The 26,003-nt window shown below is 33.7% G+C and overlaps 1 protein-coding gene across 1 annotated transcript in view; it reads left to right on the forward strand.

Moving 5' to 3' along the window:
• Window positions 1-6,827: 6,827 nt before the first annotated feature.
• The window catches only part of LOC115879132 (protein yellow), a 66,962-nt gene continuing 47,786 nt past the window's right edge, over window positions 6,828-26,003 (forward strand). Inside the window, exon 1 of the mRNA XM_030895795.1 lies at window positions 6,828-7,070. The gene's annotated coding sequence lies outside the window, so the exon portion shown is untranslated. The remainder of the gene's footprint in view (window positions 7,071-26,003) is intronic.

A 26,003-nucleotide genomic window follows, 5' to 3' on the forward strand; every position in this document is an offset into this window, starting at 1 on the left:
GTGAAACAATGTTGAGATCCGATCTTGATATTGTAGTTCTCTAGAAACTTCTAATGCACGCTCAGCCTGGTACACCCTGTATCTAAAATTAGTAGTTTTTGTAATATTTCAATTTATTAAAAAAAAATATTAGATTTCAGTATGGCAAAAAGTTGTTAGTAGCGCTATTCTTTTTGAAGTTAGAATACTCAAATTTTGTAGGAGGGTTTTATAGAGATAAAAAAACTCTGGTGGTCAACCATCTGGAGTTTTCTAGTTGGTTCATTGCACATATCGAAGATTATAGTACTATAAACTATACAAATATAACCCATAATAAAACCAATATAAATATACTCTATTTTTTATGGCACTTGTCCCCATAAAGCCTTACTGCGAAAAGTACCAGAAGATTTTTCATGACTTATCCGATATATCACACATACTTACTAATTACATTTTAGGAAAATCCGTGTGTATTTTTTATATTTAGCAATTTAACATAATATATTGATGTATGGTAATGACATGCAATTTGGGATATTATACATAGCAAAGGATAAGAATTTAAGGCTGTTTTGTAAGAACTTGACAGTGAAAACACACCGCACATGGTCATTATAAAAAATAAAAACGCTTTCTTGTTATACAATCGAATTTTGTTGTTGACTAGAGTCAAGAGGTATGCCGAAAAAATTTTGCTTGACGTATCTCGTGTGATCTCAAAAAAAGGAGTGGATGAATTAATTAATATATATCCTGATACATTCATATTTACACTTTCATTATATAAGGTTAAACTGATTAAAAATGTATGTAGGATTGCAAGTTCGATTTTTTCGACCATTAAAATTATAAATTGGCAATTTCACTTTTTAAAATCGATCGATTGATTTATTTATTTGACTACTACGTAAAGAAAATTTCTAGAAATTAACATAAACATTATCTTTTGTTAAATCAGGTTAAATTATTGGTGGCGTAATAAGATATATGAGACAACGTGCGCATACAACTATCGAAAATTGTGATGGTGTAATTTAATTTTTGTATATTTTTGTCTTTTAAAAATGTTAACGGACAGATATATACAGAGTTGTGACTAAAACCCCAGAGAACTATTCCTATGGAAGGAAATATTTCAAAAATAAAGAGACATTCACAATACTTGTATGCACAGCTTGGTAGTTAAATCATCATCATCATTCTCAGCTTATTCAACCATTTCCAATTATGGTGTAGCCCTTTCTCACATATTTACATAATCTCTTTGTAGCTGGGCACATTGGCTGTCTATTGTTGGCTACGCTGGCCCAAGCATAGTCCTAACCCAAATACGTTTAAATAAAATATACAACGGCCTCCCCATAAGAGCAATGAGAGTATTTACGTCCCAGTATTGAAGGAGGACAGAAAATCGAGTCGAATGGTTTCAAGACATAGGTTCATCCTTGTTTAGTCAAACCTCCTACAAACCAAGGATAGACTTATGTAGGAAATGCATTGAAATTCTATAGCCATCCTTCAATATCGGGACAGGAATTTTAAACGTATTTGTCCTAACCATAGTCCCATCTCAGCTTTGGTCTTTCTCTAGGTCTCTTAATTCCTCGAGTGTACTATTCTGTTTTTGTGGTCCATCTGTTGTCTGTCCTTCTTTTCAGATGTCCTGCCCATTGCCACTTATGGGATTTGATTCTGTGGATGTGTTTTATTACCTGGGGTTTTGTCGTATCCACTCTATTCCTTTACGGTCTTTCTTGGTTATTCCCAGCATATTTTGTTCCATTGAGCATTGTGCGACCTGCAGTTTCCAGTAGTTAAATATAAAGTATAATATAATTTATACAGGGTGTTTCAAAAAATATGTGCCATCACTCGCGGAGAAATTCCTCTCGTAAAAATTAGATATTTATTTGTCATTTTAACATAGGTCTGATTCAGCTTTGCTTCGTAGCTACAGGGGGTCAAGTCGTCATCTTTTCAGTTTATTGCGAGTATACTTTTCTTCCAAGTTTTTTTAAAAATGCTGATTAAAAGTTGTCTCTTGATATTTTGTCGATTTCGGTATCCTTGATGAGACAAACGCAATTTAATTAATTTGCCTTATATTTTAATATCATTAAAAATGAACTCCCGTGTCATAGGTGTAGGTTATTGGGATGACTTGTTATTGTTTATTTTTGAGGTATTTACATATGCGTATTTATACATTTTACAATTTTGTAATATTTACAAAAAGTAGTCAATAAAGATTGTTATTATAATGGTCTATCGACTTAAATAAACTCTTACTCACGATATATTCGATCTCATCCGGCTTCTAATAAGCGAATACGTCGAATATAACAGAGCTTGTAATGATAATAACAACCCCAAAGTTCCTAACTGGCCATGGAGTACGACAGGGAGTCGCGATATCCCCAAAGCTGTTTACAGCAACATTAGAAGAAATCTTCCATTAACTGGACTGGGCCAACAAAGGATTAAAAATAGATGAAGAATAAATAAAATATATAAGATTCGCTGATGACATAGTCCCAATTGCCAATAGTGCTGAACAATTACAAGCATAAATTAATGAACTAAGGGAGGAAACCCAGCAATAGGGAGGGTCTCAGAATGAATTTAGCAAAAACTAAAGTAATGTACAACAAACTAGTGGAAGAAAAGACATTCTAATAAATACACTAGAAACACTGGAAATAGTAGAATATATATATTTGGGACAGAATAATTTAGTTAGAATGGAACTTATGGAAGGAACTCAATCATATTCAAATCTAGAATGCCACTCTATCTAAAGAAGAAAACATTCGACCAATGTGTACAACAAGCCATGGCCTATGCATGCCAAACCTGGACACTTAAAACGGACGTCATAACGAAACTGCAGGTCGCACAGCGCTCAATGGCACGAAATATACTGGGAATAATCAAGAGAGACCGTAAAAGGGGAATAGAGTAGATACGACAAAAGACCCAAGTAATAAATGTCATTCACAGATTCAAATCCCTCAAATGGCAATGGGCAGGATACTAATCTAACCTAACCCAATCCAACATGCAAGAAGAACGGACAACAGATAGACTACAAAAATTACAGCATGGTACCCATGAGGAATTAAAAGACCTAGAAGAAGATCGAACCTGAGATGGGACCATTATATTAGGAAATTAGCAGGGATAACTTGTGCCCGCATAGCCAACAAAAGACAACAATGAGCGTAACTACAAAGAGAGTATCTAAATATGTGAGGGAGGCTACACCATAACTGGAAATGGTTGGATAAGCTGAAAATGATTATGATGATGATAATGCTGATGATAAGCAGAGCATCTAGATTTTACAGACTTTTACTAGAGTGTTCGGATTTGACCCGTCCATATACTCACGTCATTTAACGTCGCCGTCGCTTCACTGTAATGATCGCTGTGGCATTTCGTTTTTTTTTTCAAGTTTTCCTAGAAAAAAAAATATTTATTTACTAAATCATCATAGCTCACATTCCTTAAATTAGTTTGCATTTAGTTTTTTTAAGATATTCGCAATAAAAGAAAATTTCGGGTTGGTCCTAATTGCAATAAGTTGGTCTGATACAAGTCAATTTGTCACTTGCCAGGATCTTGTATTTTGCTTCTTATATCAATATCATTACGAATAAATTTGAATGAATTATTAAATTTCATACTCAGTATTACCTAATCATAATTCTATAATAAATGTATATTTTTTTAATAAGAAATTAAAGCTGGTATTAATTAAAGTTTAGTTAGTTTTGATGAAAATATAATTCGTTTTAATGCCAAATTTAAATTATTCCGGAATCGTAGCCAATTATACGAATATGTTACCATATTTATAGAGATATCTAGACACAAAAGTGCGATACTTGATAGTTTAAAGAGAATTAATTACTGGATCTAGTTAAAACTGGTACTGCAGTTAGTAAATTAAATTTAATTTATTCAAAACGGCAACGGAAATGTAAAGCAAAATTTAAAAGACCAGTTAGATATACAGTGATAACAGTAAACATGTATGAATATATAAATTTGAACTGTTTTCTTCACCTGACGACAAATTTTATTGCAAATAGCAGAATTACATATTAAAGTGCAAACATATTTTATAAATCTAGCTATGGTCAAGTGCTACATTTATTTTGTGGTCTTAAATGGAATGGTCCCTGGACTACAATGACGAAATGTGGTTATTTTGTTCGATGCTGCTGATATCTTGGGCGGAGCACATGTCAAATGACGCTGTATTAATTGCATGAAGCAAGAAAGTGAGCTTCTAAGTATTATAAAGGAAAGAAATCTGCATAATTTGGCCTTGCTACCTTATCATCAAAGGTTAAAATCGAAGGTTACCAGGTGCAGGCAGAAGACAGATGTCTTGAATGAGAAACATAAGGGATTGGACAGGAATAGATGTTCAAACACTCGTCAGAACAGCAGAAAGACGAGAAGAATTTGCTGTGGTTATCGCTAATCTTTGTTGAGAAAAGGCACCTGAAGAAGAAGCCCTAGTAGAGGTTGTTGCGTTACTACCCGGTAGTATAACAACCCATATTCTTTCAACAAAGTTGAAGAGGTAATATTTTGGGAAATTTGTGGAGGATAGGTTATGTAAATCAAATGCTAAATTTGTAAATAGCCCCTCTTATTTTATTAAATGAAATAAAAGGAGTGCCTGGAATTCACAAGTAAAAGAGCAAGGCAGAGAAAATCCTGATCACTATTCCAGAGAATCCAACTATGCTGTTCTGAATTTTAATTAAAGAGAAATAATAATAATACAAGTTTCAATTCAAGGTTTAACGGTCAATTCAAGGTTTAACGTTTAATATATTCATAACTGAAGAGGTTTTGTTAGTTAACAGGTCCCCACCTGCAGGTACTGAGGTCCCTGGGATGCGGGAGGCTACTCAACTAGAGTTGATATGGTTGGTGCCAATATCTTTAGACTATGAGTTATACTATACCATTTATTTGTTTTGACTGCTCATTTGGGTGTTAAGATATTCGCCCAGGCACGGTTGGAAATTATAAGTACACGCAACAAGGCCCTTATTGTCACATTATACTGTCAAAAAGTGTTGTACAAACTACTGTCATAAACGTTGCCAATAATGTCAAAAATGTTGTCAGAAATAATGCCAAAAATATTGCACTGTTGTTATAAGTTGTGTCTCAAAAAGTCATACTGAACCAAAAACATCGGGACGAAATTGGTCTGTTTTAACAGGTAAACCTATTTCCTGACTAGATAGAGTAAAACCGACATCGATGTCATGGACACGATTTCTGAGACACTTTCAATGGCGTAAATCGCCTGTAGATATTTTCACTGCCAACTGAGATACGGGGTCTTTTTGAATTTTTTACCATTTGGAAAATTGCCCATAACTTTTGTATTTCGCGGAATAATAAAATTCTGTAAAAACGTTCTATTAAGCACAATTCAGTGGCGTATTCAGTTTTTTTCTATAATTCTTCTTTTTGTCAGAAATAATAAAAAATTTAATTTTTTTAAATGGAAATCATAGCTGGCTATGAACTTAAAAAAATGTTGGCGTTTAACAATAATTTTAACACCTGTCATTATCATCTCTATTCGTCGTCAGATTTCCCTCTCACTAGTTTGTGAAGAGAGTGTCTTAAAAATGAATCTTTTGAATTTAAAGAAAAATGTTTATTTTTAAATAGGCGGTTCATCGATTAAGGCAAGTTAAGATTACGAAATTAAGGTCATTGTTTAAAATTGATTAAAATTTTAGTCAGTTATGACAATACTACGATTTTTAACAAAAAAACTTAACTTGGACACTTAAAACGGACATTTTAAGGAAACTACAGGTCGCAGAACAATGCTATGCTCAATGGAACAGAATGTGCTCGGAATATCCAAGAAAGACCATAAAGGAATAGAGTGGATACGACAAAAGACCCAGGTAATAGATGTCATCAACGAAATAAAATTCCTCAAGTGGCAATGGACAAGACACCTGGCAAGAAGGACAGATGGACCACAACCAAATTACAGCATGGTATAGTATTTCCGAAGTCAACTGGAATTAGTGAGATTCTTAATACCTTACCCTAAGACAGTGCTGAAATTAAGAGTCCCAATCTATTTCAACTGACTTCAGATATTCCCATGAGGAATTACGAGACCTAGAAGAAGACCAAACCTGAGATGGGACCTTGATATTAGGAAATTAGCAGGGATTACTTGGGCCCGTATAGCCAACAATAGACAATAATTACCGAGATAATTACCCAATAGGCCAAAAGAGAGTATCTAAATATGTGGGGGAGGCTACACCATAATTGGAAATGGTTGAATAAGCTTATTCAACCATTTCCAATTATGGTGTAAATGATGATAATGATGATACATTATTAGCTTTTTGTAATCTGTTATTTTTTTCACATGGTTGATATATTGATATGTCTCCACATATACTAACTCTGTATCATCAACTAGTGTCTATATATGTATTTTCTTTGTTTCTTTTACTACCTGCATTACTTTGGTTTTGGGTTTATTAAGTTTCATAACCTCCGTAATTTTTTTAAAAGAAAAAAAAAATTAGATAAAGAACTTTTATTTTCTTATTGCATGGGGATCATTGCACATAAATCCCATTATTTTCGAAAAGGCCGACGAAAGGATTCTGTCAATTCACATATCTATACGTTTTGTCGTGACCACCGGCACATATCGTAATATAACTCTTTTTCCGTCTTCGGCCGGCTTTTTTCGCGATCGGCGGGTCGTACCACGGGCGTGGTTCCCCCCGCGGTACCCACGGGGGCTCGTCGAGGTCGTGGAAGGGCCACAACAGCCGCCGCGTCGACGACGTCTTGCGGCGAAAGTGTTCGGCCGTCGGGACGGTTATACTTCGGGTCCGAAGAAGTGATAAGTGTTGTTTTGGGGTGCGAAGCGAACGGTCGCGATCCTTCGTTGATCAAGTGGTGGACTATATTGTTTTTCTCGCGGTTTTTGGGTACGCTACTCTGTTAGGTACTAGGGTGGTTGTTAGGTCCAGTTTTCTTGATTTTGGAGGACGAAGTCTTAGGTAAGCGATATTTCTATGTCTTTTAAATCCTCACCAATCTACGATATGGAAATTCAATATAAAAAAAAATATATTTAAATATGAAAACCTTAAAAAAAAACGATGGTTGAATGATTTAATTCAGAGGTTCCCAAACATTTTGTCTCGTAAACCACTTTCAAAATTTTAATGGTTTTGGTGTCCCACCTGCTGTTTCATTTCTATCATGTTTCCAAAAATCGGAAAAAAATGTGAAGATAAGTTCTAATAATGGAAATTTGCATCATGCCGTGGAGCACTTTGGGAATCACTTAAAGTAGACAAAAATAGGGTTATTTACACAACGCGTTTGTTAGAATTATTAAGGATGAAATTTAGTCTCAAATGAGAATTTTTCAGATTGCGGATATTTCGAGGCGCCTCGCGCCTTTGGTTTTAACATATTTGCCGATTAAAATTTCCAATTCTGGTTTAACCGGAAATATAGGGTTTCCATAAAGACTTTTGGAAATTCCGAACAAGTGAACTTACAAATCCGGACAAAACCCGGACATCGCAAAAAAGAAACTATAAATTTATTTATGAACTTTTATAGGACGCAAATCATAGCCCCGGAATCAACAAAACATAAACCAAAAAAACATTCACTTTCCAGAAGTGCACCAAAGGCGAAAAATTTGAGCGCTAAAGTATAGAAATGGATAATTTAGAACATGTGTCAGTTAAGTAGAGCTGTAGTATCGCAGAGACTAAAATATTCAACAAAGTAACTGAGAAATTAATTCAACTGTAACTGGTAAAATATTTTACTAAATTAAATTGTTTTTGCGGTCAGGTTTTCCGGATGCTTTTCCAAATCCGGCTCGGACTGTCCCGGACATTTTAAAAATCCGGACATGTCCGGGTAAATCCGGATGTATGGAAACATTTGCTTATTTTAAATAGAACCTTCTATATATATTTTCTTACTCTAAACAGATTTTGTATGCATAAACTGTTTTATGTTTTATATATTTTTCCGTGTTGATCAATTTGTTTATACGTATATATGTTATCACTATTTAGAAAAGGTTTTCTCTGCTTAAATTGTGATAGTAATTGATTGAATATTATACAATGTGCTTACAAAAAAAAATATAAATTTATAAAATATATTGGCGTTGGGAATAATCGTATGGTTTCAATCCTTGAGTATTGATCCTCGAGGATTCAATATTGGGATGATGATCCGAGGGATATAATAATATAATAACTATGATGCCATATTATCAGGATATTATGTTTTTTTAACTAAAAATATAATTTTTTTTGAAAAATACAAAATTTCCAATTTGCTTTTTGTGAAAAAAAACTTATAGGAATGTCCCTGTGAAAATAATTATTGTAATACTTAAAATAATTTTTTAACAATTCAACATTTTATAGAATATGTGACGATCACCTTTAGTTTTCTGAATAAACGGTTGGTAATTGTCAAGGATATTCAACAAATTAGGGAAGATTTTGACAGACGACATAAAAAAATTGACAAAAAATACAATTTGCGTGTGAATCAAAATGACTGACACAACTTTTTGACTTATTCAATTAGATTCATTCAGTTTCTGTTTCACCGGAAATACAACTTTTGATTTTTAAATGGTATCCTTGGTGTTTTTTACTTTATTTGACAGAAAATGTGAATAGAATGACATATATGTCAACTTTGTACGTCAATATAAATATACGTCATATGTCAATTTTGTGATGTCAATATGCGAAAACGTCAACTTTTGACATTTTCGCATATGGTTTATTTGAAATTGTAACATGCGGTTTATAACGACAATTTGACTCTAAATACCAAGTGTGTGGTGTCAAATTATTCGTAAAAAATGCTTTTTCCAAATATGCTAACGAGCCACCCTCGTTTCATTTGGAAAAATTGAGTTATGATTAAAAATACGATTTGGGCATCTTTTAACCGCTCAGGAAAAGGCACGAAAAAAATTAGACGATCAAATCTATCTTTCCAAAGCTCCTTGATTAAAAATTAATACTATGACATAGCCACGGCACTCAAGTAATTGCATACTTAAATCACATTTCGTTTTGTTATCTGTAAAAAACTTATAGGGGTGAGCCACTTTTGAGAAACACCCGGTATAGAGTGAAATAACGATAAATCATGGAATCTTGCTTTGTCTTACTTAAATGTTCTATCTGAATCTGTATGCATAACATAAATCAATTCTGAGTAATTTTTTTTAACTGAAATCAGTTTCTCATTTATTACTTATAGAATGTATATTATATTTTTTAAACGATTTTACTACCTTTTATTGTGGGTTAATTGATGGATGTTTGCATTTTGCTTGAATGACCAATAGTAACACATATTTACTAATTAAAACAGCCGAATTTCTTAACATACGTATGTAATTTTTCGAATTGCAAAATTGAAATAAACGCCCATTGTTTCTTAAACGTTCTAACAAGATTTTAAATGATGCGAAATAAGTTACGTGCGAAAGAAATACATTTTGATTCTTAGCAATCGTGAATAAGCGTAAAATTTTCAATTTCTGATTTCGGTAATAAAAATACAGATGAAGACTAGAAGTAAATAATGTGCTAAGTGCCAAAATTAAATAGACTAGCGCTTTATACAAGACTAGCGTGTACCCGCGACTTCGTTCGCGTCGAATTAATCATTTGTAATGGTGATGATAAAGCAAAGCAAGAATTTCCATTAACATACAAACTGCATAAAATTTTTTCACATTTATATCAGCATCAGAAAAAAATAATATGGCGATATTATTATATAACTTGGTAATATTTGAGGGGTAGTTTCATCTCGTTGGAATTTGACTTTCGAAAAATCCGTTTGCCAAAAATAAGCTTTTTACGTCAAGCAGTTTAAGCAGAATCGTGGTTAATCAATTACCCAACTTTTTGGAAAACCCTGTATGATTTAAAAAAAAATCAAAATATGTAAAAAACAAAATAAAATATGCGCGTCCAAGCGTTTTCCCGAAAGACTAAGCGTTTTTTAAATAATATATATTGTAATATTTGAGGGCCGTTTTCACCCTCTTGGAATTTGAGATTCGAGAAACCCTTCCTTATCGAACCTCTACACCCCCAGCCAATCTGTTTGCCAAATATCAGCTTTAAACGTCAAGCAGTTTAAGCAAGTAATCACTGCTATGGTCATATTTTATGAAATACCCTGTATAAATTTTTAAAAAATCTTAAAATATGTAAAACAACAAAATAAAATATACGTGTTTAAGAGTTTTCCGAAAAACTCACCGGTTTTTAAATAAAAATATTCTAATATTTGAGGGGTGGTTTCACCCCCTTAGAATTCGAGTTGTAAAAAATCCCTTCTTATCGAACCTCTACACTCTAAAGTCAATCCGTTTTCCAAAAATCAGCTTTTTACGTCAAGCGCTTTAAGCAGGATCGTGATTAATCAATGGCCAGATTTTTCGAAACAATCTTAAAATAAAATCTTAAAATCTTAAAATATGTAAAAAACAAAATAATATATACGTGTTTAAGCGTTTTTTTCGGAAATTTGACCGTTTTTTAAATAAATAATATTGTAATATTTGAGGGGTGGTTTTGCCCCCTTGGAACTGGTATTTCAAAAAATACCTTCTTATCGAACCTCTACACTCTAGAATCAACCTGTAAGCCAAAATTGAGCTTCTTACGGTGAGTGGTTTGAGCAGGATCGTGATTAATCAGTGAGTCAGTCACTTAAGGATTTTAAATATTTTTTCAGGGTCTGTAAAAGATCTCGATAAAAGAAACATATCTTCACTTTACCGTTTTTCAATTAAATCCAAAATGACCGAGTTATTTTAGTTTGAAAATGATTTTTTTGTTAAATTAATTGAACCACTGGATCTTTTTTGGGTTTTCTTTTTCGTAAATTTAATCTAATACCTATAGTTCATACCAAATAAACTTTTAGTTACGTGATTAAGCTTGGCCGGCACAGCGTTGCCCACTTTTACTATTTTCTTTTAATCAAAATATTTTAGGAAACAAAAATAGATTAATGGATTAACTGTTCAAAATATTCTAATAAGGTTGCTATGAGTTTTTTTGCAACGGCTATCAAGGTATCTTGTACATTTCGCACTAAAAGAGGTCCTAAAAAGGACAATGTTTGACTACAAGGGTTGCTAGTAAAAGTTTTTAAGCTTAAATTATTACAACACAATTCTTTTAAACCAAAAACTCGGAATATAAACTTAAAGTGTCAAAACGAATGACAATGTCAGGAAATAAATAAATGTGGCAACTTGACATTTTTTACAGCAGAGCTACCACCTGAATCCCGAGCGGGTAATTTAAATTTCAGTTAATCAGTCCGGCTCTGAATATGTCCATGATTGGCAACAATGAATTTAAAATTCGCACCCTCGATTATGTAACTAAAAGTTTAATTGGTGACGCTTATATGTGCCATATCATCAAGATATTATGTTTAATTTAAAATTTAAAAAAAATCAAAAATATTTTTTGAGAAAAAAACCTCATAGGCGTGTTTCTGGGGTCGAAATATACTAGCTCTAAAAATATTTACACTGCTCTAAATATGTTGTTGGTTATGGAACTTAGAGGACATTTTACAAATAAAACATGACAAACCGATTTTTTGGCACTTACCGCGTTATTTAATTAATGTCTTCAAATTTTATTCACGATATAGTTTTTTAAATACTAAAAATAGTGACCGGTTTAAAATAAACGACGACATTACTTTGACATGTAAATTGGATATAATAGCCTGTTATTTATCAATTTAAATTCGCGCAAGAAATGGCTTTCACTGCACTTTAAACCAGACCTGTCCGAGTTTATGAATGAATAAATTAAATATTAGTTTACTATATGATGTTGTTATATAATATTTATTGTGTACTTAGTAACAACTGTATTGATTTATAATTTGCTTGTTATGTATGGTTATTAAATATTATTTGAATAATTTTGTATGAAAGTCTGATATAAATTAAACAAGGTAATTTAAAAAAATAGTAAAAAAATATATCTAGAAAAAAAACAGTGCTGTTGGTAGGTCAATAATTAACATCCATTTTCTAGAGAATAGTACCGTTCCCAAAAAATTTCTCGCTCTTACTGTGTTTGTTCGCTCTTTTGCTCTTAGACAACTATTTTTTGACCATCTAGTGTCATCCAGAACACTTTTTAATGTGCAGTTCTACTGTGCAGTTTTAATAGTGTAATGTACACAAATGTGCAGTTCTTTATACTAAGCAATGATAGGTCATTGAGAAAGAGCTATTATGGAGGGTCCAATCTCCAAGTTGCTACACTTTTTGAATGGGAGAGGAGTGGAGAATATAATGAGATTCCTCTGGGAATGCCTAGGTGAACTGGGAGCTCTGGCACGAAGGAACAGAATTAAATTATTTTGGGAAGCTATAGGAGCTACCATCAAGGCCAAGCAGCAAGAGACGTGGTAACACCGTGGGGGCTGCGCTACAGCTCGAAGACTGTGGCCAGTGGCAGATAGCAAAGAGACAAAACAACTACTAGAACACAAAAAGAACCTAGTACGCATAATTGTACGTGTCATCACTGAAAACTATCCCACGGGGGTAAATCTCGTGAGATGGAAGATTTCCAACGACCACTACTGCAGGTAATGCGGAGAGGAAGAAGAAACCATAGAGCACCTGCTGTGCCACGGGTCCGGCACTGGAATACCGACGCTTTAAAACTTTCGGTTTTTTGGAGGGACTAGAAGAATCAGCAGAACCCAACATCAGCGACATCGGGAACTTTGCAAAGAGCACGAGTCCTTAATGCAAAGAATGAATAAGAGGAAGGTTTGGTAAAACATATGGCTGTCAAGTGTTACCTGAACAAGCTCAACCTGTATCAAGGAAGTCTTTGCTGCAAACTCTGCGATAAAGATCCTGAAAAAGCGGAGCACATAATATGTCACTGCGAGGCTCTGGATCGCAAGCGACACACGCAAGCGCAAAAAGATCAGACGAGGACCACAAAAGATCTGAAAAGGTCGCAATAGAACAGGCCGAAGTTACCTCGAAACATTTTAATCCAATCTATAAAAAAAGTCTTAAAAAGCAGCTTTAAAACAAGTATGTTGTGCCTTTTCTATGAAATTTATTAAAATAAGCATGTATTATATTTAATCTAAGAAGTACTGAGTAGAGAAATGAAATATACATATCGTGTTTTAAATATCTCAGCTTATATGTCGGAAAAATACCATGCACTTTTGATTAAATTTTATTACGCGGAACGAACTTGTTCTGCTCGGCTACCAGCAGGAGTACTAAACAATCATATGTTAAGCGACTACGTTTGTATTGATTTTCCGTTGAATTTTCACTAGTTCTATACTGGGTGTTACGTTTTGTACCGTTCTGGTTGGTAAGTTCGTTTCAAGGCGTGGTGACTTCCATTTAAATCACTTGAGGGCGATAGAAAACATTTCTTAACTTTTTGTCTCAATATTGTTATTGCCGCTTTAAAAGAGTAACCTTGGATACATTCCTTCGTATGTACTGAGTGCGGTTATCAATTAAAAAATGAAAAATTTAAGGTGTGTAACGTGGAATCAGCATATGTAATAAATTAAATAGATACTGTATGAAAGAAAAAGAAATACACTTAATAGTAAAATATTAATAAGTATAATGGAAGATCTATTTATAATGCTTATTTTTTAAAAATATAATAATTATTTTTGGCTAGAAAAAATTACTGCGTGTAGTACAAATTTGCCTGGGTCACAAAACACACATTCATTTCATTCGGTTTCATTCATCTCCTGATGATGGTTTAACTAACATGGTTTGCGAAACTTTCCCCTCTAGTGTTAAAACAACTTGCAAGAAATCAAGTGCCGAATGAGAAAAACGAAAAGCGCATTCTTAACCATAAGCGCACCTTTGAAGGCCACTAACTTACTAATAACTCTAGAACTAAAGAAAAGGCTCCTAAAATGTTATGTCTACTCGGTTCTTTTGTATGGCGTCGAGACTTGGACCATAAACGAGGATACCATATCTAAACCCCAAGTCTTTGAACTGTGGCTGTACAGGAGAATACTGAGACAAGATCACAAACATCAAGGTCCCGAGACGAATAAAAACAACCTTAGAGCTCGTCAACATCGTCAAATGCCGTGTTAAGTAAGAAGTAATTCTGGACTGGCTCGTGAAAGATCTGCCCGCTAAGGGTATCCGATCCCGGGGGAATCCGATCTCTGGAACAAGACCAACTACGGTCATTCGGGGATATTGCCAGTGATAGGTAAAATCATGGCGAACACGAGTCCACATCTGCTAGACCAGAAAACGGATTATATGCTCACCAAACATGATTTTGGAGAAAAGATAATGATTCGCATCCCAACAAGAGAAGAATGTGAAAGCAACCGAGTAATGAACACTCAAGAGGAACTAGACATCCGACGATCTTTAAGGCTATCGGATGGCTGTAATGTTCTACAAGCAGAGGTTTACAACATTGCTGATTGAAACCAATAGGAAATATCGTAAACTCTGAGAGCTTGCGCACTTTAAGAAGCATCACCATGCAATCAGTGAGATCGAAAACTGTGATGGACTACCGAGAAGCACTGTCCTGGCGGCCTCAAGGCGGGGTTGCTCTGTGCTGGGTGCCAGGCCACAGCAATGTTAACTTATGTTAACAATCAAGAAGCAGACAGACTCGCCAAAGAGAGGGCCAGGGGAGAGGCCGTGGCAGATAACCCACCACTTGTAACGATCAACACACTGAAGGAAGCTATGGGAACTACCATTAAGGCCAAGCAACAAGACGACTACTGCAGAGAATGCGGAGAGGAAGAAGAAACCATAGAGCACCTGCTGTGCCACTGTCCGGCACTGGAATACCGACGAAAAGAGAAAGCGGGAGAAAAGAGGACCGTACTCTGAAATAGAGAAGGGTTGGCAATCCTATTAAGGGTAACATAGACATTTTTTGCGTACAATCATAGGATTCGTAGGTAATTAGGCTTAGTTTTATACCTTCCGGTAAAACTTAAGACTAATCTACAGTTAAAATATGACGCTTTAAAAATTTAGGTTTTTTGGAGGGACTAGAGGAAGCAGCAGAAGTCAACATCGGCGACATCGGGAAGAGCACGAGTGTTTTAACGCAAAGAAAGAATGAGAGGAAGGTTTGGTAAAACAATACAGGGGTATCGCAATCATAAAATAATTAACTAGAAAGAAGTGTCAACTCTGTGTTAAATCGTGGAAACACGATACGCCACCGAAAGCCTTCGTTGTCGTCTGGAGAACTAATTTTCCAATTGACCGGTTGACATGATAAGGACATGATGGCTTAATTTTCATTTCCGTTTCCGGTTATTCAATGGCGGGCCCTCTTTCAGTTCAAATGTATTTTGTATTTTTTCTTTTCATAAATAAAACCAAAAAATAATTTATTCATATATTTATTTGAAATATGGTATAACGTGACTAAATAAATATAAAAATATAGAGGATTGTATTGTTTCAATACCAATTAGTTAATTATATGTACTTTTAACGTAAATTAGTTAAGGTATAAGCATGACTTACAGTAATTTGTAAATAAACACACGTATTCGCAGACTTCAAGAACAGAAAACGGACACAGGAACATGAAAACAGGGGAGCCTTATACAAAACCTGAAAACACAGAAAAACAATTTTTTTTATACTAAAATTAACAATGTAAAAATATCAATAGGTATAAAATATAAATATACTGTATAAAAAAGCGTCCATTATTCCCAAAGAGACCTGGCTTATGAATCAAAAAGAAGCAAAAAGAGACTTTTAGTCGGATAATATAATCAGATTATCAGTCCGATTTATTGCATTATTGACAATAAATCGCACATACTGGAGATAACTAATGTTGGCAATAGTTAAAAATGATCTTACCTTGCTGCAAATTGTTTCCATTTACAAAAAAATCGCCGATCAAAGAGATTATAACACCATTTTCTTGCATCTAAAAAATGTAAAAACAGTGTTTAGTTACTACCTATTTTTCATATACATGGGACATACCTACTACTGCAGAAACGTCATTTTCTCCAGGATTCTTCATGTAATATATATTTTATATACTTTATTACCTTTATATTTATAAATTTCAGCCGAAATATTAAATTGAACTTCCAAAACAAAACTAAACGGAATGAATTAAAATGGCGTCGAATATTTTCGAATTTGTTCTAGAACAAATCTGAAGTTGTCTCTGAAACTGAAATCTGTCAATTCTAAACTGTGAAGTTAGACAATAGTTAGACAAAAACAATGCTGTCCTTGTCTAGGCGGCCATACTTGTCGTGAGGAGAATGACAAGAATGACACTAATGACTGTTTCCAATTTTCCTATTTCACTGTCACCCCCCTGATCGCAATGGCACAAATTAACTATAACCTGTGACTATAACAGATGCGAAAGTACACCGAATTCCGCGTTTCGGTTTCTGTGACCTTCAGAAAGAGTTCATAGACAATCCGCATCAATGTATAGTTTGCGTTATTATTTGTTTGGGTTAAAATAATCTGCACCAATATGTGATCGAGGCATATAATCTCACAGTAATTTAATAGATTGCTCGTCATATATCAATTCGTGGAAGGAAATTAGGAAAAAAAAAGATATTTATAGTATAAAAACATTAATTAAGACCCTAAGTTGTAAAAATTATTAGCCTGTTTGAGATTTACAAAGGGCTAATGCATTTATGGTATATGGCAGACAAACTTACTTAAATTGTCGTGTTTGTACCTACATACACCGAATAATAATATAACAAGAAGGGTCAGCCGGCGTTCTAGCTTTCATGTGGCGTTTACAAAGACGAGCCGCGGCGGTAGCAAAATTTTTTATGGTCGTATGCAGCCGCTGGGTCGAGCGTTCGAATACGGGGTTTCTTCACAAATAAATGCGGCGCGGCGGATGGAATTAAATGTAAATAGTATAAAGTCTGGTCGGTATGTATTTGAAATAGGATAACGTATAATAAACAAACATATTATGTTACATAAATATATTAATTGTGTATATTTATTTACACAGAACAAAAACTAAAATAATAACAAACTTAATGACCTAAAAAAGCACAATCCGAGGCAAAATAATCTAAAAATTTTAACTTTTGAACATAAACGTTTTTTATTAAAATAAATAGACAAATAAAAATATTTTTTTAAAAAAGAACATCACGTCAAGATGGATGATCTCAATTTAGTAAGTTTTTACCAATAGAGCTAGGTAACGAGTTTAATAAATATACTCCGTACAAAAAAACACACCGATTTCAAATAAGAGCTTCCGCTAAAAAACACAGCCACGTGGAAATAACGTAAAAAAGAAAATTCTCTTCTCCTCTTAATGATTCAGTTCTTTCTAGGTAAGCTTCTAAAGTGCTGGCAAACATAAATCTTAATAGAAGAGTCGTATACTTCAGCTATATTTTTTAGTGTCTGAACTCTCTGTCCAGTTGCAAGAATTAGGAGAGTAGCAAGCTTTTTTGTGAGCAATTCTAATGAAAAATTTTCGAGTGGACACCATTTTTTTATAAATTCAAGGACAAGTCAAGGACAATCGACCATTTCCAGATTTTAGTAGTGATAAAATTAAGGTGCAAATATTTTACACCTCCCATTTTATTAGTACATGATATTCTTGGTCTCAAAAACCTCTAGCCTTTAAATAATTACAATAGGTACCCTAACCCGATTTTGATGCATCAATAACCTAGTAAGTAAGAGTATATTTAGGAGGCATGACCTTTTGACCTCACATTCTGTGTTTCTGAGCCACCAGCCGTAAACTTCAGAAAAAAAACTTGTTGGCACAAAGAACGCGTTATAATTTTCATTATTTTCCTCAAGGGTATTTAGCTCATTCAAATCTCTTAGTATCTATAAAACCAGCTGTATTTATCTGCGAGACAAAAAGAAATTAAAGTGCTTGTAAGTTGCGAACAAACCATCTTATAGTTAGTATGGATACATACCATCTATATTTTTCTGGAAAATTTCAGCACTAACTTTTTAATCTTACATTTCTTTGGGTCTGTAGGATACATTTCCATTAATTTTGTATTTAAGATAAAATCTAAGTATGAAATTTCTTGAGTAGACGTGAAGATACTTTTTTTATTTATTTATTATTCTTTTTTTTATTTAATTTATATAATAAAAGAACATCGTCAAGATAACAGTTTTTAATTACCGGTGTTCAGGGTGTTGAAAAACATATGCATAGTGCAAATTCCAGAAAAAGAGCTTAATTTTTTTTTTATTACTATTATTATTATTATTATTTATATTTTAAAAAAGTATAATTTAAATTCCAGTTTTCTGCAATGAGAGTTTCTGGATAACTACTATATTGTTTAGGTTAGTCTAAAATTTTAGGTTTAGGTCTACTAGTTTAGGACCTAAAAGATATCGTAATCGGAACCATATTTATTATAACCTTTTAAATAACTTAAAACAAGTTTGTTATGTGTTATTTTCAACCATTGGCTGTAAATAGTCAATTATACCAGCATATTTGTTTTGAGTTCTAACCTGAATTATTGTCTCCCAATATATTCTGCCTTCTTTGAATTCTTGTTTCCCCTCGTTCTTTTAAAAATTACTCTTCTAAGAATTTTCCACTTCTTATCTTCTCATTATTCTGTCTGTGGACCTTCACCTGGATCTCAAAGCACTCATTTTTAAGTGTTTTGATTTCTGAGATGAGCCTGCTAGTATTTTCAAGATTCTTGGCTTCTTTGCATTTTTCACTAAAACTTTACTAAAAAGCATATCATCGCTTATTTGGCCAATCGCCACGCTTTTAATTTTGCTATTCAAGTGTGAATTTAATAAAAAAGGAAACCTTACAATGGTTCGTCTGTAGGATGCTTTTAACATAACGATTTCTCTAAATCTATCAGATTTTAAGGGCAACTGCAACCTTGGTTATTTTCTTTGGAAAGTTCCACTAACCTTGTAATTGTTTGGTCTAGTGGTGACATTGTTTTTCTTAAAAACGTGTTTTAGGTTTATCAAAAAATATATTTCTTACTTTCTGTTGAAGAAAACATGATTTGGACCTCCGGATTTAACTTTGGTTCTTAAAATATACTGCAATTGCTTGGGATGGGAAAAATATATTTTAGACTGTCTTTCGTTTCTGTTACTAATTATAATAAAGATAAGCATCCACCTAATTTCAAGTGTGTCACGTATTTTAGGTCCTACTCCTACACAGATCTTTCTCTCTCTCGAATTTGAATTAATTGATTTTTTCTAGATTTGATTTCGAGGACGATCCAATTCCAGCCGGAAAATACAGATCATGTTAATGTGACCCACGTGTATATAATTATATCCACAGGGTGGATTAACCCAAGCTAGTAAATTGACTAAAGTAAATCTACTTCTACTCTTCTCTCTAAAAATATATAATTACTTACTTATTACGCCACCTGTTGGCAAAAAATAGCTTTAACAGTTATAGCTATTACCTGCAATTTGAGACGTAACAGTTATGTCTCTTTTATATTTGGCTTTAAAATTTATAGCCAGTAACTACGAAAGTATTTAGAACTCACTTTCGTTCTCATCACTAGTACTACTTTACACTCTTATACGCCGTTTTCGATCCAAAAAATCCAATTTTTTCAAGAGATGTCTTCTTTCCCTTTCCAGCCTTTCACTTTCATCACCACTAGCACTTAAGGTACGTTTCCTTTTACTATATTTCGGCATTTTTATTTTCACTTCTAACTATACTGTTTACTCGACAAAGCACAATAATGTTATGAGTAGGCTGACGGTCGGGTACGGATGACTAAGGCCTATGGCTAACAAAAAATGCATTCTTTACGTAATTGGGAATAAAATGTGCTCGATAAAGTATGATAATGATACTACGGGTGTATATCTATTTGGACGAGGATACGAAATATAATAACAAAATCCCTATTATGTCAGTAGTGTTGGCGTAGGTTAATTCAAGATCCATTGCACATAAGAAGTACCTACCTACAAAATAAAATTTGTTGTAGCACCAACATACATACCTGTCAAAGGCGTGTATCTTGCCTCTAAAGAAGGTTTGGCATTTTGTTGAACTTTTTCGCATTTCAATTATTGAATTACAAGGTAGTTATCACACATTAAGTTTTTTTAGAATCGTAAAAATTTATATATTCTATATATATAGAGGGAAATGTTGATGAAAGTATTTCATAAATTTCCACTGTCGTGTCAAGTTATCAAACTGAATTAATCTTAATTTATAAAATCAGACACGAGTAACGCGACTTAGATTCTTGTAACGAGTAATAAAAATTCCATATACGGTGTTAATAAAAAAGAAGTAGTTTAGAGAGTAAACATACCAAGATGTCGGAAAATTCTATTTTAAAATAAATTTATTGACATCCTGGGAATGGCAATTGATATTGCTACCAGGAATTTTTAGCACATGAGCTTCCTACATTACAAATCAAGTTAACGTTAAGAGAAAATTAGTTTATGTAAATACCCCATGGGGCTTTATGACTAATGTGTAGAATTTTCTCCCATCTTATGGTAATTCTCGTTAGTTATATTTTGCCTTTATAGCTAAGTTATCGGGAGATTGATGATAAAAGAGTGGAAGTGAATATTAAACAATAAAAAAGATCGGGGAAGTTAGCAACTCATCGAAAGCACGAATTATTAAATACGATCCTGCTTGGGCAGCTACAATCCTGCTTTATCCTGCTTCAAATCCCAATCCAGCCACACCTACCAATTTTGAGCTATGGTTACTTTTATTTTGGTTGCTAACTTCCCAGTTGGCAACACATGAGAAGCAGGATCGCCAAAACTGGTTACTGCTTGCGCTGCTATACCCCTGTTGCATCCTGCTCTAAATTTCATCCCAGCAACATTTGCTGTTTTTAAGATACAGCAAATTTTAGGCTGATTGGTTACGTCACACAGGTATTTGTTTAATGTTTTTTTCCAGTTCACATCCCCAATGAACCCATGGGTATTCTTACGTAATTTACTGGCAGTCTCGTTGTGAAAGAAATCATTAGCAGCATTTTATAATATTTGATCTTTTACATGTTACATGATTGGAAAACTCCACAATTCCCCAATTCCCGATTTCCAGTAATCAAAACGAAATTTGCTGTATTTCAAAACCGGCAAAAGTGGCTGGTATAGGGTTTGAAGCAGGATGGGGCAGGATTATAGCAGCCAAAGCAGAAACTTTTTTCAACCATCCTGCTTTTATTGTGTTGCTATGTGTGACGTCACCAATCAGACTTAAACTTGCTGTATCTTAAAAACAGCAAATGTTCTGGGATGAAATTTAGAGCAAGATGCAACAGGGGTATAGCAGCGCAAGCAGGGACCAGTTTTGGCGATCCTGCTTGTCATGTGTTGCCAACTGGGAAGTTAGCAACCAAAAGAAAGGTAACTATAGCTCCAAATTGGTAGGTGTGGCTGTGTTGGGATTTGAAGCAGGATAAAGCAAGATTGTAGCGGCCCAAGCAGGATCGTATTTTATATTTCCTGTTTGAGTTGCTAACTTCCCTGATCTCAAAAAAGGGCTTTCTAATCCAATCATGTTTTGCTCAGGCATCTGCAGATATTGGTAAGGTAGGGCTATATTGAATTTGCAAGCTTTGTTAATATCTTCTATAACCTGTTACTTCTTTAAGTTCACACCCACCTGTAAAGATATGGATTAAAACATTAAATATCATTTACAGACTCATCTCCATTGTATTGGTGCGAGTCTCGTAGGGTTGGTAAAACAAACTTTGGTGAAACACCATCCATATATGACATACGGAGGTCATATATGGATGGAGTTTCTCCAAAGTTGGTTGGATATGGATCCAACTAGATCCATGTACACCTGTGGGAGGGTATACGGCTTTTTCATAATGCAGGAGAGAGTTTACTGAGACTCTTGTTGCTGTAGCGAGCTCATGATCAACCAAAATTCGACTTAGAAGTCTTTATTAGTTTATTATTTTTTAAAGCAACGTCTTTATAGACTATTCAAGAGAAATGTTTTTAAGAAAAGCTTTTCACCATGTTAATACCTATCGTCATCATCATCATGATTTTCAGCTTATTCAACCATTTCCAATTATGGTTTAGCCTCTCTGACATATTTAGATAATTTCTTTGTAGCGGGCCCATTGTTGTCTATTGTTGGCTATGCTACCTATAGTTATCTCTACTAATTTCGTAATATCATGGTCCCATCTCAAGTTTGGTCTTCTTCTAGGTCTCTTAATTTCTCGTGGGCACTGTAATTTTTGTAGTCTATCTGTTGGCGTCCTTCTTGCCAGGTGTCATGCCCATTGCCATTTCAGGGATTTGACTCTGTGGATGACATCTATTACCTGGGTCTTTTGTCGTATCCACTCTATTCTTTTACGGTCTCTTTTGGTTATTCCCAGCATATTTCGTTCCATTGAGCATTGTACGAGCTACAATTTCCTTATGACGCCTGTTTTAAGTGTTCACGTTTCGCATGCGAAACCTAAATTAATGTATATCAAGATATATTTCTGAAAGTTAATTGATAAAAATATAGCCAAAAAAATTATATTAACTATTTGTTAATTAACCAATAATAATGACGAATAATTAATCCCCCATCTTTGTACTATCTATACATATAGTATCGGGTGAGAAACATATTTCTCACTGATTTATAAAAGATTTACAAATAGCAATGACTTGAGAAGTTTATGAATTTTAAATTATCTGATTACTACAAGTGTGCTTAAGATAAAGATTGCTATTATAAAATAGCAATCTTTATCTTAAACACACTATACACACACTATTATAAAATAGCATTTCTTTTATTTATCTCTTTAATCTCATACAGGGTGGTCCGAACTGTATTCCGGAAACTTCGGCAGCATATTCTGTTAAGTTATAATACTATAAGTTATTACTCTTCAAACCAGTTAAAAATTATGTAGGTGGCGCCCCCTGGAAATAGGAGTCACATTGACATCAAAATCAAATTTCTCATGCCAAAAAACTCCCAGACACCAATTTTCATCCAAATATTGATGTTACTTTCGAAATTATTTGGAAAAAATCGAAATAAAAATTAAACTTCTACACCCTGTACCTCCGAAACTAAGCATTTTAGGATATACATTTACGCCGGCTCCACACATTGGCGCCAATGTTGGGACCAACGTTTGCCTCAACTTGACTGCGTTCGTGGTGCATTTTAATATAGTGCCTACACATTGGCACCAAGCTCATTCCTTTGTACACCGAACCAACTTCAACTTCAATATGTCTGGGCGTAAAACAGAAATTGCGTTGTGTGTTGTGTGCATTTGCAGTGATGACTGTTAACAACTATATTTTAAATTTAATTCTGCAAAAAATTCATCTTTGTTGTACAATACTGTCCATCAGAGTATATGCAAACCAATTAGTTGTGTACAGCATATCCGTCGATACACCGGAACGATTAGATTCATTTATTTTTCTACTGTGTAGTCTATAAGTAGACATCAATGACTCTCTTTTTTTTAGTTCGGCAATTGCAAATTGACAGTCCATGGCAACCTGTATACGATGCCATGTATCTATCACCGCATTCCGATTTTTGTGTTGGAAATTCCGGGGAATAAATTTTAAAATTAATTCATTTGTCCAACACGAAACTATTTTTGTGACAGCTCGATTGACATGTTTACGCTTTAACTTCCAAATTAAGACTGAATATCCAACCAATGTGTGGTCAGCAACACGAGCGACGATGCGAATTTCTTTGATCTTTTTCAAAAATACCGACATGCGACGGGTTACTCCCAACACGAGCGCCAACGTCTTCCAATGTTGGCGCCAACTCCAATTCGTACATCCACACATTAGACGAACGTTATTGGCCCCAACATTGGCGCCAATGTGTGGAGCCGGCGTTATACGAATTTTTTGACTTTTTATCTGGAAAATATGCTGTCGAAGTTTCCGGAATACAGTCCGGACCACCCTGTATAGAAATTGTATAATTAAAAGCAACACGTTTCTAATCTATAACAAGAACCAGAAGATTAAATTTAAGTAGGTGTATTAATGACCCTGGTGTTACATTTTTAAAAAACATATTGTAATCTGTATGTTTTTCCTACATAATACTTCACTTAAGTAATTAAAATTTCGTAAATAAGGCCAAAGTGAAAATAAGGAAAGTTCGTTTATTACGTAAAACTGTGCCATACTATCAATATCTGACAATGTAAATAAGTTATTTTATAAACCACATGTGTTCTCCCTTGTGTAATAAGAATTAAAATTATCATAAAAGGCGTGGAGAGGAAAAATGGTCCAGAAATGTAGATTGAAAGTTTTGATAAATAATGTTTATGATCTTTCATATAACGATCAAGTGTGGCCATGTTGTAATATGATGTATCACAATATCACATGAGTTTCTTTTGAATTTTTAATGATACAGATTTGCCTATGTTATAGATAGATCTTTCACAGATTTTGTATTTTGTATTTATAAATTCAACTATTATCATTTTTATTTTAAGAGCCAATTGAAAAATTTTTTTTTTAGAGATGGCAAATATTAGTTTGCAGAGAGGTACATCTACACCTATTACCTTTAAATGTTGGAATATCGTTGAATACATCTTAGGTATTGATTGTATTAAGTAAACTGTAATAAATAACATTGATCTGTGGCTTAAAGGTCACAAACTGAAGTGTAAAATTTATTACCTCATCTCATCCATTTAAGAAAGTTCTAGGTCAAAAGGCATTTAGCAATTTTTCTAATGTTAAAAACTACAAATTAAATAAGTACAATATGATAAAAAAAACCAACGTCAGCGATGGCTATGAAATGAAGATCGCTGTTATTTTTTATGTAAAACTATTTTCGGGGAATGTCATCGATGTTCATTTGCAAGCCAACTGGACGTCATTTTTTTCGAACATATGGTATTTTGCCATACTATTATATACTATTATCTAAATTATTTAATACGCGTTTTTTAAGTTTTATTACTTGCTGTTAATGATACATAATGTAACACAAAATGTATCTCGATTTAGAATCTACAGAGAAAATATAAAATACTTATTAAACTATTTTGTAGGCAAATTAAATAAAATAAACTGCTATAAATTTAAATAAAGTCCATAAACTAATGTCGATTTTGAAAATAGTTAATGTCACTTGAAAATTGCCTTTGACACCAGCCAAAAATCGTGTTTTATTCAAAATCTGAGCCACAAAAGTATGGCGATATATTTTAAAAAATAGAGAGTGTTGTATTTGAAATAACAACGTTTTTAGATAAAACAAATAATATTTAAAATAGACAAGCAATTTTTGATACCCCCGTATAAATTTACGGAAGCAATCACATTTTTCAGTAAAGTTTATATCTCTGGCTCTGGCTTAAAACTCAGCGCAAGAATTTATTCTGAAAAGTAGTGTACAGTGTGTCAATCACACAATCTTTTTTTATTATAGTATGCATATTTTAATATCTCAAAAAACTAAGCTTTTAAACATATTTACACCTGATAAAAAATGTCCGTCCTATAAGAAAAAATATAACTTTTGTAAATATTTTAGTACTAAAACACCCTGTTTATTTCAAATAATTTTAAATTATGCAGATTGCTTTCGCACATATTTTTGTATAATAATTATTTTCTCCCTGTTTTTGTATAATAAACCTAGGCGAATGAAGTACGCCACTCTGTATATTACTTTCCAAGTAGTACTTACTTTATACAGGGTGCTACAAATTTGAGGTACGAGCATCGGCAAAGTTGCCCGCTTTGGGATGTTCACCAAGATGCCATCAAAAAAGTTTGAAACATTTCAAGGAGTGATGAGTTTTTAGGAAAAATA

This window comes from Sitophilus oryzae, unplaced genomic scaffold, assembly GCF_002938485.1.
Source record: "Sitophilus oryzae breed Bouriz unplaced genomic scaffold, Soryzae_2.0 scaffold_1576_pilon_pilon, whole genome shotgun sequence".
Lineage (NCBI taxonomy): Eukaryota > Metazoa > Arthropoda > Insecta > Coleoptera > Curculionidae > Sitophilus > Sitophilus oryzae.